This window comes from Stegostoma tigrinum, chromosome 8, assembly GCF_030684315.1.
Source record: "Stegostoma tigrinum isolate sSteTig4 chromosome 8, sSteTig4.hap1, whole genome shotgun sequence".
In the NCBI taxonomy this organism is placed as follows: domain Eukaryota; kingdom Metazoa; phylum Chordata; class Chondrichthyes; order Orectolobiformes; family Stegostomatidae; genus Stegostoma; species Stegostoma tigrinum.
Window position 1 is genome coordinate 63,215,742 of NC_081361.1, and position 12,468 is coordinate 63,228,209.

Genomic DNA, 12,468 nt, shown 5'->3' on the forward strand with positions numbered 1-12,468 from the left:
TTTCACCGACAGCTACTATTAAAATTTGTACAACCGCAAGCTTGTAATCCAGTAACACTACTTGTAGTGTCATAGGACAGTTACAGTACAAAAGTAAGAATTTTAACCTGAATTGTCTGTGATGGCTCCCTGCAAGAACAACTCAGCTAGTCCCCCACCCTGCTTTCCCCCCAAAACCCTGCAACATTTTTCCTTCAAATGTTTATCCAATTCCCTTTGAAAAGCTATGATTTGAATCTGCTACAATTACATACTGGCAACATGTGCCAGATCTCATCATTTGCTACGTAAATAGCTTTTATTCTCTATTTTGAATCTGTATCCTCTGGATCTTAATCATTTGACCAGTGAGAACAGCTGAAACCTCCCTCTCTTGATCCATTATGATTTTGAACTCAGTCTCCTCTCTTTCTCAAAATACCTTGTTTAATACATAACCATTTCTTACTCCACTGTTATGTCTTTCCAAACTCTCTTGAATATCTTGTTTTTCTTTTCCAATGCCACATCTTAATATTTAGCCCTTCCCAAGTGGGTTGAAATCCTCCACAGTTAAATTAAAAATGACCCTGAGAGGATGTGGGTCCGCAAGATCTGTTGACCTGCCATTAGTCTAGTTCAAACAGATGATATGGTCCCAGAACTGTTGCTAGCATTCCAGTCTCCTGCACTATCTGACCAGCCACTTAGTTTATCTAAGTTATCTTATCGTATTTCAATAAATATAAATGTGTGAGCATCAGAAGTAAGCTGGACATGTATGCCTATTTGAAGTTCTGTTTGGTTAGATCCTTCCTAGCTCCTGCAGGATTTCATCCCTCCTTTTCTGTTTTATGATACTGGTATGGATCAGAACTTCTGAGTCAAAAACAGAAGATGCTGGAAAAGCTCAGCAGGTCTGGCAGCATCTGTGAAGAAGAAAATCAGTTAACATTTTGAGTCCAGTGACGCATCCTCCAAACAACAGGTCTTCTCCATTTATCCTAACCCCTGCAATAAGAATGGCTTAAAGTAATGATAAAGACAGGATGGTTTTGTCTTCGTCCTTTTGGTGGAGGAATGTGTTTGTTATAAAAGCCCTATGCTGAGCACTGTCCTCAGGAGCATACTAATTTGGACTGTTGTTGGTTCCCACGACCACCCCCCCCCCCCCCAAAAAAAAAATCCCCAGCATCTGAGTTGAAGCCAATCCTGGCATCCCTAGAGAGAGCTTTATAAATATTTGAACAGCAGTGATGACTTTTTGAGGTCAGAGTATCAGTATAATAGGATACAGTACAGAAGAGGCCCTTAAGTCCATCAAGCTAAGAGCCAAAATTAGACTAAATCTGCATCAGTCCCACTTTGCAACACAAGGCACAGAGTCTTGAATGTTATGACATTTAGTGACCATTCCAAGTACCTTTTTAAAGGTTGAGGTTACCTACCTCAACAACCCTCCCATGAAGTGCATTGCAAACCTGTTCCAGTCTGATTGAAAAGACCTTTTTTTTTCCTTCAAGTTCCCTCTAAGTCTCCTGCCTTTCACCTTTAAAATTATGCCCACTTGTTATCGAAACTTCAGCTAAGAGGAACAACTGCTTTCCATCCACTCTGACCGTGTTGCTCAAAAATCTTAGGCACCTGTTTCAGGTCCCCCTCTTCCTTCTCTGCCTCAAAGAAGAAAACGTGAGCTTATCCAGCCTGTTACCTTAGCTAAGGTGTTTCATCTCGGGCAACATCCTGGTGACTCTCCTCTGTACTCCATCCAGTAGAGTCATATCCTTCATATAGCGTGACCGGAATTGCGCACAGCATTCCGACTAGCCTAACCTAAGTCCTGTAAACTGCCAATATAGTCTGTCTGCTCTTCCAACCCGAGCCTTGACTAATATATAGGCATGTCCCATGTGCCTTCCTAACTATTTTAATAACGCTGCCATATGCAGCATTCAAGGATCAGTGAACAAGTACCCCAAGATCACTTTCGTCTGAGCTTCTGAGTGTGTTGCCATTCATGGACTATTCCTTTGTCTTGTTACTTGTGGTTACAGTGGGGTTATTTCACTAGATAAATAATTATGAACTCTTATTGCAATCTGTTCTGGTTGCCGCATTACTGGATGGACGTGGAGGCTTTGGTGAGGATGCAGAAGAGCTTTTCCAGAGTGTTTCCTGGATTAGAGAGTATGAGCTATAAGGAGAAGTTAGGAAAATGCAGATATTCTTCCCATTGTTGACGTAGGCTGACAGAAGACTTAATATACTAGAAAATTGAGATGCATAGATCGTGTTGACAGTTAGAAACATTTTCATAGAGTTGAAATGTCCTAATAGTTGGCGACATACATTTAAGATTAGAGGGGGAAAAGTTCAAAGGAGTTGTGAGGTACAAGTGTTTTTTTAAACAGTGTGGGAAAGGAATCAGAAATGCACTGCCAGGGGTGGTGGAGGCAAATATGAATGAGGCATTTAGGGGCCTTTCAGATAAACAGGTGAATATGCAAAGAATGGAGGGATATGGACCAATGGCAGGCAGAAGGGCCTAGTTTCATTTGGCGTCATGTTTGGTGCAATCTCCTGAGCCAAAGGAACTGACTCGTCATAGACAATTGAAAAGAAATTATTTGAAAATAATGGTTCAAGTCCCAGCAAGACAATTGGGGAATTTAAATATCATTAAGTCTGAATTATAAAGATAGTTACAATAACGTTAATCTCAAAGAAATAATTGAAAGTGACAGAATAGGTCAGGAGATCACATAATGAAGTGATGGGGTGAGAGAATATGGCGAAAAGTGGGTTGTGTTGAATTTGTGGAAGAAACTAGTTCAGCCACAGTTGAGATATTGCATCCAAGCCCTAGGCACGATAATTTAGGAAAGATGTAAAGGCATTTAAGAGATTTCAGAAAAGATTAATGAGAATGATTTCAGCATTGAGAAACGTCAGTTATGAAGGTAGATTACAGATGTTGAGACTGTCTTCCTTGGAGAAGAGCAGGTGAAGCTAACTTTGAACTTAAAGTCACGGGGCTGGACAAAGGTTGAAGCTGCTCATTAGATTGAAAGCATGAGTTTTTAAAGTAATTTGGCAAAAGAATCAACGCCAGCACAAGAGAGTATCTTGTGCAGCAAATGCTTAAGGTGTGCCATGTGTTTTGCCTTTGTGTATGGAGGAAAATTCATTGGAAGCATTCTAAATGTCATCTGCAAAGGAAGAATGGAAAGACAGAGGAATGACATGAGACAAATTCTTCATTTGGGAAACTGGTGTGGATTTGATGGGTGAAGAACAGCTACAATTTTGTGATTTTTAAATCCCAACTGTTTCAATAAAACCATGGAAGGAATTCTGCCCTTACCTGGTCTAACCTATATGTGACTCCAGACCCACAATACTGTTAATTGTTTGTTTTGTTTTCTCGTGTCTTGTAAGCTGCTTGTTTAAATTCAAGATGATAGCTCACTGCCATCATCTCTAGGCTAGTTCAGGATGGGCAATAAAACATAAACATCCCATGACAAGGGAAAGGACTGAGGGTGGGGCCTTTTTTAAAATGGAAGATAACTAATAAAGTAAGAATATCCGAGTTATGGTTGAGTTTTAAAGGTTAATTCTGTTTCTCTCTCCACGAATGCTGCTTGGCCTGCGTATTCCCAGTAACTTCTGTCTATATTTCAAACTTCAGGCGTTATCAGTGTTTTGCCCATTTCTAGACCACCACACGCAGTATTGTTTGGGTGTCCATAATGATGTGTACATTAGTCGGCTTTGGAAATGAAAGTGTTGTTGTGTTACCGTTGATGTTCTTAGGATAACAAATCACTATGCAGCTAAAAATAAGGAGAGGAAGCACATCAATGATGAGAATGGAAAATGAGGTATATGCAAAATCCAAATAAACGAGTAAAATTAAAAGCACAAGTTCTGAATGTCTTCACAAATGATCAAAAAGCATCTCAATTCATTAACGAACATTGCCGAGACTGAAAGGTGATAGGAAAAGCAACTGTGCTGTTGCATTACATTACACTGCCAAGTCAATATTACAGCATTTCTTCAATGCTTGAGGGAATAGCTGACCATTACTTTGACTTTTTTTCCCCTTACGTTCATGTGGGAGTGGTACAGCAGACTGAAGCAGCATTCTGATCAGTGCAGATGACATCTTATTAGATCCTGTGAACAAAGACCACTGAAAACTGCTTTGCCAGTTGTCACACCATCCATGACGCCCATTTTTCCCCTTGAGTTTATAGAGGGGATTAGAATTTTAATCAGCTATATGCTGATGGCTCATGACTGCATATTGAATGCTGGAATATGAAACATGTGAAGGCATTTAAGAGATTTCAGAAAAGATTAATGAGAAACCTGGGTCTAGAAGACAGGCCAATTGACAGATTTTTGCATACTACTTAAAATCTTTTAATGTGTGTAATAGAACATAGAACATTACAGCACAGTACAGGCCCTTTGGCCCTCGATGTTGTGCCGACCTGTCATACCGATCTCAAGCCCATCTAACCTACACTATTCCATGTATGTCCATATGCTGATCCAATGACGACTTAAATGTACCTAAAGTTGTCAAATCTACTACCGTTGCTGACTCTGGGGATAGTGGGATTTGATCTTGTGTGTTACTCAGGCGAGTTATGACAGTAACCACCAGGATGACAGTGGGAGATTCAGCAATGAATCGACCACTTACCTTTGAATATCAAAGGGAAATGGTTAGATTCTCTCTGGTCATGACCTGGCATTTATGTGGTGCAAATATCATTTGCCACTTATCAGTCCGTGTTCAAATTTTGTCCACATCTTCTTGCCTATAAACGTGAGCTGTTTTATCTGAGTAGGTACATATAGTCATTGGATGGACTAGCCTAGGACTGCATGCTTGTTCAAACTAGATCGATAAATAGCTTGATGTACTGTGCTATTCTGTATTTGGCTGTATGCTGCTGAGCTTCCCTGTGATTGGTGTTTTATTTGGACCAAGACAGTTCAAAACCTTTACATGGGTGAAGGTAGATTAGTTATAGCTTCATGAGCTCACTGATTAGTTACAAGGAATCTGTACACCTGTATTGGATTTTTTTTTGTGGAAAGAAACAATATTATAAAGCAAGTCAAATATCAATATAGCTTGCTTGGGCTGTTTTCCTTTTTGGAGGCTAGCAACGTGCATGCATTAATCTGAAAGTGGGATGTTTGCCTGTATACCAGCAGGTTGGACTGAAACGTTTAGTCTTAAATTGCGTATGTACGTGTGACAGATTTTGAGGTTGCAGCAATCAGTGACATAAGTGAAGTGCCTGGAATTTCTGTGGAAGTTAGCAGAATGTGTTTTTTTTAAAAAAAATAAAGCTTTTCATATGAGCAGCTAGAACAAGTCTCCAGGTACCACCCTGGACCTGCTGTTTTGCTTCAAGTTGGTGTTTCTGTATCCTGGGGGTGAATTCCCTGCCCATCTGTCCTGTGTATTGCTTCTTGCAATTGCTGCTTGGTGTTTTGAATGTGACATTTGCCCTGCTCATTGTGGGTATAGGGTCTTTGGTCTCCCACAACCTCTTGGAATAATAGCGCACAAACCAACAGCCACATTTTGCCAGCCACTTTTAAAGATGAAAGACCCCATACCCACAATGAACAGGACGAGTGTGATAAATAAAATACCATGCAGCAACTGTGAGAATCAGTATAGAGGACAGACAGGCAGGCAACTCTCAGCAAAGCAGCATGACCAATTCTGAGATAACAAGGCGTAGAGCTGGACGAACATAGCAGGGCAAACAGCATCAGAGGAACAGGAAAGCTGAAGTTTTGGGTCTGGTCCGTTCTTCTCTGAAGAAGGGTCCAGACCCAAAACATCAGCTTTAGTTTTCCTGCTCCTCTGCTGCTTGGCCTGCTGTGTTCACCCAGCTCTACGCCTTGTTATCTTAGATTCCCCAGCATTGGCAGTTCCTTCTATCTCATCATGACCAATTCTCCTCCCTTGTTTCTATTCACTCTGACTAAGAAGGGCATCAGTTCAAGTGGGATAACATAACAGTTCAAGGACAAGCACTGGAATTCTTGAAGCCTGGTTTTCAACTTCTGGTACCATAAATGCCTTGAAAAAGATCCCATCTATGTACCACTACGGAGCAAAATTTGAAACAGAACTACCCACCATGACAGACCAGACCCCACAAAATCAGAATGGAACAGAACAACAGCGCTTCAATGGAGGTTGCACAGCACTGAGGATGTCAACTAGGAGGGGGATAAACGTTGGCACGAAAACTAGTCAGCTTGGTGAACCAACCAGCAACTCCAAGGCTGTGGAAGCGAAGTTGTTGAGTGTGTTTAAAACAGACGTTAGTCATTGGTAAGAGGCTCAAGAGTTATGGGCAGAAGTTAGGAGAACTGGATTGAGAAACACATTAGCCGTTATTGAATGGTAGAGCAGATTCACTGAGCTGAATGGCTAATTCTGCTTCAATGTCTTGTGGTCTTAAGACACACAACAACTTAGAGTTGGAAGGGAAGCAGGGCATTTTGCAGAGGAGGAATTGAAATTCATGCTTATGCTTTAAAAAATGCTGGCAACATTATTGGGTATGAAAGCTGATAAATCCATGGGACCTGATGATCTACATCCCAGCGCACTAAAGTAAGTAGCCATGCAGGTAATGGATGCATTGGTTGTCTTCCAAAATTCTGTAGGTTCTGGAACAGGTGAGGTAGATTTGGAAGCTTGCAAATATAATCCTACTATTTAAGAAAAGGAGTGGTGAAGAGGATTGATGAAGGCAGAGGGGTGGATGTGGTCTCTTTGGACATGAGTAAGGCATTCGACAAGGTTCCACATGGTAAACTGACGAACAAGGTTAGATCACGCATAATACAGAGAAAACTAGCCATTGGGATACAAAATTAGGTCAAAGGTAGGAAACGACGTGGTGGAGGGATGCTATTTAGACTGAAGGCCTGTGTGCCATTGGAATCGATTCTGGGTCCACTGCTTTTTGGCACCTATACAAATGATTTGGATGTGAAAGTAGGAAGTATGGTTAGTAAATTTGCAAATGATACCAAAATTGGTGGTGTGGACAGGTGAAGATTACCTCAGAGTACAATGGGATCTTGATCAGAATGGCCGAGGAGTGGCGGATGGAGTTTAATCTGCATGAATGTGAGGTGCTACATTTTACACTAATAGGAAGATTCTGGGGAGTGTTGCTGGACAAAGACCTTGGAGTGCAGGTTCATGGTTCCTTAAAAGTGGAGTCCGAGGTAGATAGGGTGATGAAGAAGGTATGCTTGCCTTTTATTGGTCAGTGCATTGAATATAGAAGTTGGCAGGTCATGGTGCAGCTGTGCAGATCGTTGGTGAGGCCACTTTTTAAATACTGCATTTAATTCTGGTCTCTTTGCTAGATGGATGATAAGCTTGAAAGGGTTCAGAACAGATTTACAAGGATGTTGCTAGATTTGGATGGTTTAACTTATCTGCAGAGGCTGATTAAGCTACTTTCCCTGGAGCATTGGAGGCTGAAGGGTGACATTATAGGTTTATAAATTCATGAGAGACTTGTGATAGGATGAATAGGTAAGGTTTTTTCCTCGGGGTAGGAGAATCCAAAACTAGAGGGCATAGGTTCAAGATGAAGAGGGGAAAGATTAAGGGAGAACTTTTGCACACAGTGGGTGGTGTGTGTATGTAATGAACTGCCAGAGGGAAGTGGTGGAAGCTGGTACAATTAGAAGATTTAAAAGGCATCTAAATAGGAATATGAATAGGAAGGGAGGGGAAATGGGACTGGATTAATTTGGGATATCCGGTTGGCATTGAGTTGGACTGAAGGGTCTGTTTTCCGTGCTCTACATCTGACTGAGGAGTGAAACTGGGAAATAGACTCATGTATTGTCAGCAGCAGAGAAAATGTGAAATCAGGAAATCAGTCAACATGGACTTGTCAAATGTGATTTCACTTTTGACAAACGTACTGGAGCTTTTGAGAACATAACTATTAGAATCGATAAAGAAGAACATATGGATGTAGTGTATTTGCATTTTCAGAGGCTTTTTTGAAGTCCCGCATTAGTGTTAATTGTGTAAAATTAAAGCATGTGGATTTGCAGTAATAAATTGACATGAATTGAAAATCAGTTAGCACAGGGAGAAGGAATAAATGGTTATTTTGTTTGAAAAGATGATGGTGACTGGAGTGTTGCAGGGATCAGTGCTTAGAACATTTTTACAATATTATCAATGATTTAGATGAGAATAAAACAATATTTTCAAAATGGCTGCCTACACAAAGCAAAGAGGCAAACGTGCGGATACAGTACAATGTGACTGTGTTCAATTATCCACTGTAATAGGAAATGCAGAAAGGAAGAGTATTAAATTGGGAAATGTTAATATATGAAAGGATCAATGCCCTTGCTAATAAAGCAGTTGGAACAAATGATGTAAATTGGCCTTCATTGAAAGGGTGCATAAGCAAGGGCGTATAAAACCATACTTGGGTAGTGGGACCAAAACTCTGCATAATATCCACAATAAGACATATTTTCATTAAAGATTTTTAGCAAAGTTTCAGCAGATTGATCCCTGCTTTGGCAAATTTATCACATGGAGATTGAACCCAGTTGACCCATGAAGTTAAGAAGAATGAGAGGGATCTCATTTGAGTAGTATAAAATTCAAAAAGGGCTAAACAGATTGGATGCAGAGATGATGTTCCTTGTTGGGCTCCTAGAGAAAGGGCGCATTCTCAATATATTGAAAAGATTTTAGGACTGAGTTATTTGTTTTCTTGGAGGGTGATGACCCTTTGGAATTCTCTACCACATAAATTAGTGGAGGCCAAATCACTGATCTGTTTCAGAAGGAAGTTGATTTCTCAAGGCTACACGTGTGTGGAGAGAGCAGGAGTATGACTTCGAGATACAGATCAGTCATGATCCTATAAAATAACAGGACAGTCTCAAGGGACTGAATGGCCTACTATTGCTCCTATTTGCTGCAATGTTTCTATGGTGGTATATTTGCAAAACATCTTGCGACTCTTGTCTGGTGTGCTGAAAGCTTTAAATGTTATACCCAGACTATACTCAAATTCCTGAAAAAGATTTAGACCTGAGTTTGAACCTGAATATGATTAGGTCTCTATTGGTAATCCATATTGAATGAAGAGCTGAGTTCATACTTGTCTATCATAACTTAACAGTAACTGTTCTCAACAGAATGGTGTCTCAATAGTAAGGATATACTGGTTGTTGCTCTTTTTTATGGGCAAGGGCTCCAGTGTTTCCCTCAAACTGGTTTAGAAATTTTCTTACCTGTGGCAAGTATGGCATGTTTTACGAAACTGTACCATGTCTGTGAAGACCTGGCCAGTGAAAATGTCACCTTGTGTGTGCTTGACTTCCTACATGACATGAGCTTTTTTTCAATGTTTCTTGATTGTTCAAAGATGCTACTTTCAATTGAGCCACCATCATCTATTGTATATATCTGAGGTGTCACTTCCTTGTTAGAATTCCATTTTCCATGTAGTAGCAGTTACAACTAACTCAAGTTTTGCAATTGTTTTGAGCCGATTGTGCTACTTAATTAGGAGTGATTTTGGTTTGCTGAATTTCAATCCTATGTATTAAACATTTCCTTCAGATTGTCCAAATGTCCCAAGCAAGTACCTAGCGTGAGTGCCAATTTGATCAGCTACAAAGGGAGCTTGTTTAGCCTTTGCTCAGGTCAGGATAAAAGGAAAAACTCCTCTGTCACTGTTTCTTTGACCTAACTTGGCCCTTCTGTGATTCCTGGAGAATCTACTGATATTGTTTGTGCCAAAACATTCCTAGGAATATCTCAATGTTGTCTATTGCTTTCCTCCCAAAGTCTATAGATGTGCAGGTTAGGCAGAATGGCATGCTAAATTGCCCATAGTGTCCACGGATGTACCGTATAGGTGTCAGAGCCATGGGAAATGCAAAGTTACAGAGATAGGATGGGGGTTGATTGGTCTGGGTGGGATGCTCTTTGGAGTGTCAGTGTAAACTCAATGTGCCAAATGCCCTGCTTCCATTACTGTAGGGATGCAATGATACAAAGTGTCGTTTACCTCCCCATGGTCTCAGCAGTTACTATACTTGGCCTTTCAGCTGTAGTTAAATGCTGTAACTCGGTCTGTTGCATACTGTCAGGGCTAAGTTCTTCAACTGAATATTCTGGTCAAGTCCCATGGATTTATCCTGCACCTTTCAGAAGTCTGCATAAACATGTACTACCTTGTGACAATTGAAAATCTTGGGCCTTTTCATGTTAATTTCACTTTGAAATTTATCTTTCAATTTCTGCACCTTTTTATGCACTAAGGAGATCGTGAGACATTCCCAGCTGCCATTGGCAGTTAGCTTCCTTTCCGCTCTCCCTCCTTCTATCATTCTGAGTTTACGGAATGATGTGAAAGCATTTGGTTTTGTCGTCCAACTTGTAATTGTCATCTTTTCAGCTGCCTGTTTTTCTGGTGCAGCTTTCTGGTTTTGTGTGGGAGTTCTTAATAATGAAGGGAGTGAACTTCTAAATTCTTTCAAAAGAATTCTTTCACTAATGGTTTCACATCCAATCTCTACCTTGTTGATTTTCACATCCAGTGGCCAAATTATTTTGTTTTGCCGTTTCTGTTTCTGTCTCTGCATATTCTAATGTTTTTACCTTTTATCAATGACGCTGCCATGATTTTTTAAAATTTGAAAATGCAAATTGAGAGCCAAATGAGAAGCTCCTTGTTTGCTATGTTTTAGGGCGATTAGTCTGTTAAGGGCAAACTCCTCACTGTGCAGCATTGCTTGTATATGTTCAAGTGTGTAAAGGGCTTGTACCAAAGGTCTAACGAGGGAATTTGGCTGCCTAGGCACCCTGTTGTTCTGAACCTATTGATCTTAGACTGCTGTTGCTGTAGTAGTTCAAAGCCTGCCATTTGACAGATAGGGTTTGTCACAACAAACTTGTTGCTCAGCCTGTTTACTGTTCGTTGATTCAAAGAATGTCTGCAAGTACATCTTAATTAGGAAAGTCACTCTTCCACAGAGCACGAGCCTGGAAGGTGGGTATTTGGTGGATTCAACAAGTTATTATGGACGCTTTGAGTGGGACAATGAATGGTTTCAACCTGATGGTGGATTTTTATCAGTTGTTGAATGTGTGGATCAATGTTTGTGAGGACAGGAATCGAAGGAAAGGGTGTTAAGACAGGCTGTTAGTTTTGATATGTATATTGTTGCATTCTGTTGTCAACAAGATGTGTACTTATGACCTTTTCCCGATAGGTCACAGTATTCTGAATCCCCATTCTCAACAACCTGGGCATTACATTTGACCAGTTCAAGATTGCCAAAGTCAATTAGGGGTGGGCTACAAATGCTGACTTAATCAGCTGCTGCCCACATCCCACCAAAAGAACTTTTAAAACCTTTTCATTCGCACAACTTACTGCCTCCTTTTGAGATTAGTGTAATTACAAGTGGAAAAGAGATGTGCAACCTTTATCCAAAATCGTTGTATGTGACCAAGTACTGAGGTCCAAGTATAGTTATTTGACATACACCATTTGTCACAATTTACCAAACAGTGTTCTGCAGTCTTTTTCATGGACTATTAAATTGGTTAGAAGACAGACACAAGGGATTGGGACTTCTATTGGAATAATTTGCAATTTCAAATGACATGAGGCTATGCAAGGCAAGTTATGTGGTGAATAGTTTAATTGCAGGTACAGAAGTATTTGACGTTACCCAGTCTGTTCATGTAAACCATCCTTTTGGATGAGGGAATGAAAATAGAGGTTATAACAGTATGAAAGACTCCTTAATCCAAGATGGTGACAGAATAGCAGAGCTGCATGCAGGCTTGTGCCCAGGGTTCATCTGCTCCTGTCTTTCTTTTTAAAATTGTTTTACTTCTGCTTTTTTTTCCCTTTTTTCTTTATTTTGGTGGATTAGTTGGCATGGCATTAAGAGCAGGCTGTGTGTGGAGTGGCAGCACTCACCTGGTGGTCTGAGGTGACACCACCCAGCAAATGGAGGTGGTGCAGCAACACACCATCTTGGAGGAGGGTGGCCAGAGTGAAACTCATGGTGCGATGGCCTGGCGTGACAGCAGAGCCAGGGACTCTTAGATGCAGTAGGCCCAAAGATGGAATGGTGGTGGTAAGCAGACACTAGTAGTAGGCATAATCTGGTTGGTCAGTGAGAGGGATTAATCTGGTGGTTGGCTAGAAGGCAGGGTCAAAAAGTGGAATGGAAGAGAGGAGGTGGGGCTGGAAAGGAAGCCGGGGTATGGGTGGGAAGGTTATTTGAAGTTGGAGAACTCAATGTTGGACTCCTCTGTGCTGTAAGGTGCCCAGGCAGAAGATAGTGTTCTTGAAATTTGCATTGCGAGTTGCTGCGACACTGGAGGAGGCTGAGGATGGGCATGTCGGAGGTTAG

The 12,468-nt window shown here is 40.9% G+C and overlaps 1 protein-coding gene across 1 annotated transcript in view; it reads left to right on the forward strand.

Annotated features, from left to right (window-relative positions):
• The window catches only part of rnf11b (ring finger protein 11b), a 75,744-nt gene that overhangs the window by 44,691 nt on the left and 18,585 nt on the right, over positions 1-12,468 (forward strand). The window lies entirely within an intron of this gene.